Genomic DNA, 6,554 nt, shown 5'->3' with positions numbered 1-6,554 from the left:
CTAAAGGCGTTGCTGTTCGTGACCATCAATGATTGGCCTGCTCTCAGTAACCTTTCAGGACAGACAAACAAGGGATACCGCGCATGCACGCACTGTTTGGATGATACCGACAGTATATATTTGGATAATTGTAGGAAGAATGTGTACCTGGGACATCGTCGATTTCTTCCGAGCAGGCATCCCGTAAGAAAGAAAGGCAAGCATTTCAAAAGTGAGGCGAATCACCGGAAGAAGCCTCGCCACCGTACTGGTGCTGATGTACATGATCTGGTCAAGGATTTGAAGGTAGTCTTTGGAAAGGGTCCTGGCGGACAACCTGTTCCGAATGATGCTGACGGACGCGCACCCATGTGGAAGAAGAAATCTATATTTTGGGACCTGCCCTATTGGAAAGACCTAGAGGTCCGCTCCGCAATCGATGTGATGCACATGACGAAGAATCTTTGCGTGACCCTGCTTGGCTTCTTGGGCGTGTATGGGAAGACAAAAGATACACCAGAGGCATGGGAGGACCAGCAACGTATGCACAGAAAAGACGGCATACATCAGGGTCATGCCAGCTATGTTCTTACCAAAGAGAAGGAAATCTTCATTGAATGCCTGCTCAGTATTAAGGTACCATCTGGCTTCTCGTCGAATATAAAGGGAATAATAAATATGGCAGAGAAAAAGTTCCAGAACCTAAAGTCTCATGACTGCCACGTGATTATGACGCAACTGCTTCCGGTTGCATTGAGGGGGCTTCTACCGGAAAATGTTTGATTAGCCATTGTGAAGCTATGTGCATTCCTCAATGCAATCTCTCAGAAGGTAATCGATCTAGAAATTATACCAAGGTTAGAGAATGATTTGGTGCAATGTCTTGTCAGTTGTGAGTTGGTGTTCCCACCATCCTTCTTCAAGATCATGACGCACGTCCTAGTTCACCTATGCGAAGAGATTAACGTTTTCAGTCCTGTATTTCTACACAATATGTTCCCCTTTGAGAGGTTCATGGGAGTCTTAAAGAAATATGTTCATAACCGTGCTAGGCCAGAAGGAAGCATCTCCAGGGCCGTGAAAATGAGGAGGTCATTGAGTTTTGTATTGACTTTATTCCTGACCTTAAGCCGATTGGTGTTCCTGAATCCCGACATAACGGCAGACTGGATGGAAAAGGCACGCTAGGAGGGGATCAAATAATATGTATGGACGGACATTCTCTCACTCAAGCAAACTACACAGTTCTACAGAATTCCGACTTGGTGGCTCCGTATATGGACGAACACAAGAATTTTCTACGCTCCAAACACCCGGAGCGGTCTGATGACTGGATTACACGTGAACAAACAGGGACTTTCGCCGGCTGGTTGCAGAGACATGCCATGCATGATGCCGCTATTGAAGATGACCTGTACTTGTTGTCCCAGTTACCATCTTCGAATATAATGACTTTCAAAGGGTACGAGATAAATGGGAATATATTTTACACGATCGCCCAAGATAAGAAGAGCACCAACCAAAACAGTGGTGTCTTCTTTGATGCAGCAACCAAGATGGGAAAGGAAACATATTATGGTTACATAGAGGACATATGGGAACTTGACTATGGACGTCGTTTGAAGGTCCCTTTGTTTCGGTGCAAATGGGTCAATATTACACGAGGCGGGGTAACGGAAGACCCGCAGTACGGAATGACAACAGTGGATCTCAACAATCGTGCGTATGCAGACGAACCATTCGTCCTAGCCAATGATGTGGCACAGGTTTTCTATGTGAAGGACATGTCTACCAAGCCGAGAAAAAGAAAAGATAAGGAAGCGAATGTATCATACGATGAGCCAAAGCGCCACGTAGTTCTTTTTGGGAAGAGAAACATCGTGGGAGTGGATGACAAGACAGACATGTCAGAAGATTATGAAAAGTTTGATGAAATTGCTCCATTCACAGTGAATATTGACCCGAGCATCCAGTTAAATGATGAAGATTTTCCATGGCTACGGCGCAAAGGGACAGACGCGAAGAAAAAGTTTCACACCCAAAGATCTGGGATGTGATCGGCTTCACTATCATCACGTTCTTCTGTGTTGCACACCCAGGAGGTAATATCTGTAATAGTTAGGGTAGTTATGTGTTTTGGCATTTGAAACGCGAAGAAATTTTATGTCCAAACAAATTCTTTCATGCATTTACTGATTTTTTCAGCTAAATGACCCTGAAATTGAAAAACACTTCAAATGAACTGCGAAAAGGTTGAAAGTTGGCATGGTATCATAATTTCACCCACATAGCATGTGCAAAAAAGTAGAGAGGGTTACGGCAAAAACTGGATGCACTTCGTGTACAAAATGGACAATCTCTTTCGAAGTATCAGGGTTTCGGACGAAAACTCATCTGTTACAAAGGCATTTCATTTTTTAAATAACCTAAGCATTACCAAATTGAATATAATGATAAAAAACACTAATATTAAACATAAGAAAAAAGAATAACTAAAAAATCTATTTTTAAAGTTAAGTTATTCACAAACTAGTGATTCACACAATTTTCAAATAATTCAGAATTTAAACTATTCAAATTTGAAAACTACCGGCACTAACAGAAAGTTTGTAATTTTTTGTACCTAAAGAAAAAATATTCACAAAGAAACTCTAAATACAGCAAAAAATAACTCAGAAATAAATAAAAGAAAATGAAAAAAGCAAAAAAGAAAATAAGAAAATAAAAAGCCCGCCTACTGGGCCACAGCGGCCTGCATACGACTAGAAACCCAACCTGTTGTTGGGCCAGGATGCAAGCCCGCAAGGCCCAGTAGGCCCACAGGGCAGCACATCACATGTAGGCCCAGAAGGCCTGCTTTGGAGAGGAGCTCGAAGGCGCAGCAGCGGCTGGGTTTGTAAACCAGTGCGGCTGCCCTTCGCTAGGCGAGGTGGGACTAAACTTTGTGCCCCTCGCCTGGAAGCACACCCCCTTTAGTATCGGGTCGTGGTTCCAACCGGTACTTAAGGGGGGGTCTTTAGTACCGGTTGGAGCCACCACCCGGTACTAAAGGCCTGCCCTTCCCTCCGCTTGGCCTGGCCAAAACAGGCCTTTAGTACCGGTTGGTGGCTCCAACCGGTACTAAAGGTGCTTCCTATATAAGAAACTCTTCAAAAAAAAATTCATTTTCTCATCTCCCACTTCTCTCTGCCACCGCCCCGTGCCGCGCCGTCGCCATCACCGTCGTCGTCGTCCCCGTCGCACCGCCGCCCCGTCCCACGCCGTCGCCGTCCCCTCGCCTCACCGTCGCCGTTGCCTTGGATCGACCTAGCCTCACCGTCGCCGTCGCCTGGACCTCGCCGTCGCCTCGACCTCGCCCGCGCACGCTGTGAGCCCCTCCCCCGGCCTCTCCTCCCTCCAATCCACCGCGCCGCCACCGGCGCCGGCCGCGCGCGCGGACACACACACACACACTACACACGCATACACACACACACTACACGCGCGCACACACACACACAATATTTCTGTTTTTAGTTTTTAGTTTTTAGTTTTTCCGTTTTTTCTGTTTTTCATACAAAATTTTAGATGAATTAATTAATTAGATTATATTAATGTCAAATAGTATATAGAAATGTTAGTTATAATATAATGTCAAAGGTTTTTTCTGTTTTTTATACAAATGTTATAAATTTTAGTATATAGAAATGTTAGAAATTTTAAAAATATTAGTTTTAGCTAGATGAATTAGATTAATTTCAAATTGTTTGACGATGATCAATGTTTTTTTAGTTTCTTGTAATTTTAGTTATAGAAATTTAGAATTTTTATATAAGATATCACAATACAATAATTTATAAAACGTTACATTTGTATATAGTATTTGTTTTCGACGATGCCCGGCCCGCATCCTCGCCGTTGACCCGTTCGCGACGACGTCTTGCTTCAGAGGACCCATGTCCGGGACTGGGCTCCGCCGGGATGGCACTGGGAGGTGCTACCTTCAGGGGCGCGCCGCTTGGTGAGGAACCCGGCCCCGGGTCCCGTCGTTGACACTGATCTCCTTTGGTGGCGTTCGCGTGGGCCACATTCGGTGCAGAGGAAGCCGGCCCCGCCGGAGGTGGTGCGTCGCCGTGTCAGGGAGGAGGAAAAGCACGTCCGTCGCTACATGGCCGATATGGACGTCAGGTTCTCCAATACCTGGCAGGTTCTTTGGGCAGATGACCGGAGATATGATCCTGTGATGGTTCCTTCTCTTTGGGTGTCAGCCGCCCGCGCCTCAGGAACCGCAAGTGGCCTAGATTCTTCTGTAGTATTCGGTCTTTATTAGCTAGCTAGCTAGTGATGTATTCGATATATAATATTCGAGACGATGTATTCGAGATTATATATATTATTAGAGATGATGCATTCGAGATTATATATTATTCGAGACGATGTATTCGAGATTATATATTATTCGAGATGATGCATATTATGTACTATGATTCAGTTTTTCCTTATTGATTGCATCCATGCATTGTAATTTGAATACTAAATTGTTTTATATTTCTTCTGGATTAGTTAAACAAAAGCTATGGCGGACGATACCGGCAGAGAGGGAGAAGAGGCCCTGTTCGATATCATACGCACCCCTCGCGGACCAGATGATCAGAATGAAGAAGATGACGGCTCCCAATATCTGAACAATACCGGGGAGGGTGATGATATGATATTCGATCGCGACGACCGAATTGATGAAGTCCTGAACTATGATTATGATTATGATGACGCCGACAATGTTGATCTTGAAATAACAGAGACCGGCGAGGTATATTTATATCAGCAGGCATCTGGTGATCATCACATGTTTTTTTTATTTGAAGATATATTAACGAATCGATCTTTCTTCTTTCAGCCCTCCGGATCGAGCAAATCTGCTTCTACAGGCAGCAGGACAAAGCAAGGCCCGAGCAAAAAGTTGAAGGAGGGTGTAAAGTATAACATCGATGCCATCAAAGCTAATGGTGAACCAAGCACGCCTAAGAACATTTCGAACAAGTTCATTCGTAAGTGCGGAGTCCTTGTGAGGGACCAACTCCCGAGCTCCATTCAAGAATGGAAGGAGCCAACAAAGAAACGTCCAGATCTTACTTGGGTCGACGGCAGAGCAAAAAAAACGCTTTGGGAATCTCTCATGGAACATTTCATCCTACCAGACCATTTCACTGATGCAGATGTGCAGAAAGTCAAGGACGCTGCTCTTAGGAAGATGGCAATTGCATTCAACACCCACAAGAAAACTGTATGGGCCAACTACGTCGCAGGAGGAAGGAAGACTCCAGAATTCAAGGGAACACTAGAGAAGCAAAGAGAACACTGGCCCGCTTTCGTGAAATTCAAGGAATCCGAATTATCTAAGGAACGGTCGAAAACAAGGCCAATGCTGCAAAAAAGAAGCAGTTCCATAGGCTGGGGCCAGGTGGCTACGCGGTGGCAATGCCTAAGTGGGATAAGTCTGAGCAAGAGATGCTGGATGCAGAGGTCACTCCAGTTACTAGGAGCTGGCCCCCAGGTGCACAACTTGGTTCTATGCGCATGGGGGGCGTTGGACCCGAAGACAGGCCTGGTTTCGAAGAAGGCAAGTCTAAAAGGAGACGAAGATAAGTTACTTCAAGCAATAGAAGATGCTCGAAAGAGGGTGTTCACGCCCAACAGAGAGAACGACGATCTTACACGCGCCCTGGGAAACCCTGAACACCCGGGAAGAACATGAGGCAAGGGCGTTAAACTGTGGTATGAGGGCTTTTCGGACTGGAACGCCGACTACAGAAGCCGTGTAAGAAGGAAGATGGAGGAGGAGGAGAAGAGGAAGCTGGAGAAGGAGCAGAGGAAGAAGGAAGCAGAATGCCTTCAAGGCCTAGAATCAGCACACATGGACTTGGCACTCAAATTCCAGCGGCGGCAGTAGCAGATCGACTCACTTAGCCAGGAAAGGGGGTCTCAGTAGCGGCAACAGCTAGCGGATGATCCAGCATTGGATAGCACTGTCCCATCCATGCCGAGAAGCAGCGTTGGTTCCGCCTCGGGCGACGCACTGCTGGATAGATACCCTGTGGATGACATCATGGAGAGCACTAACTGTGAGCTACACATCAAAATGAAGAACATATCCATGAACGTGGCGGACGCCATTGCTTATACAAATTCCCCCGATGCAACGTTCCACTGCAACCCGATTCCAGCAGGCTATGCTCGTGTCATGGTTGATGAGGTGGTGGACCAATATTCGGGGCTAGAGCTTGACACTCGGAGAGGCCAAACATCGTATCATCCTATGGAGAAAGGATTGCATAATCTTTCGAAGGCCGCTGACACCGCGTCAGCCGACTCCTCCTCGAAGTCCGCCACCACGTCAGCAGACTCCCACTCTCCAAGTCCAGCAACACGTCAGGCCGCTCCTCCTCCTCCTCCAAGTCCGGCACAGCATCAGGCCACTCCTCCTGCTTCAAGTCCCGCATAGCGTCAGCAGACTCCTCCTCGAAGTCCACCACCACGTCAGCAAACTCCCGCTCCTCCAAGGCCACCGACGCGTCAGGCCACTCCTCCTCCTCCAA

Source organism: Triticum aestivum, chromosome 7D, assembly GCF_018294505.1.
Source record: "Triticum aestivum cultivar Chinese Spring chromosome 7D, IWGSC CS RefSeq v2.1, whole genome shotgun sequence".
Classification (NCBI taxonomy): domain Eukaryota; kingdom Viridiplantae; phylum Streptophyta; class Magnoliopsida; order Poales; family Poaceae; genus Triticum; species Triticum aestivum.
Note: the sequence above shows the minus strand (reverse complement) of the source record.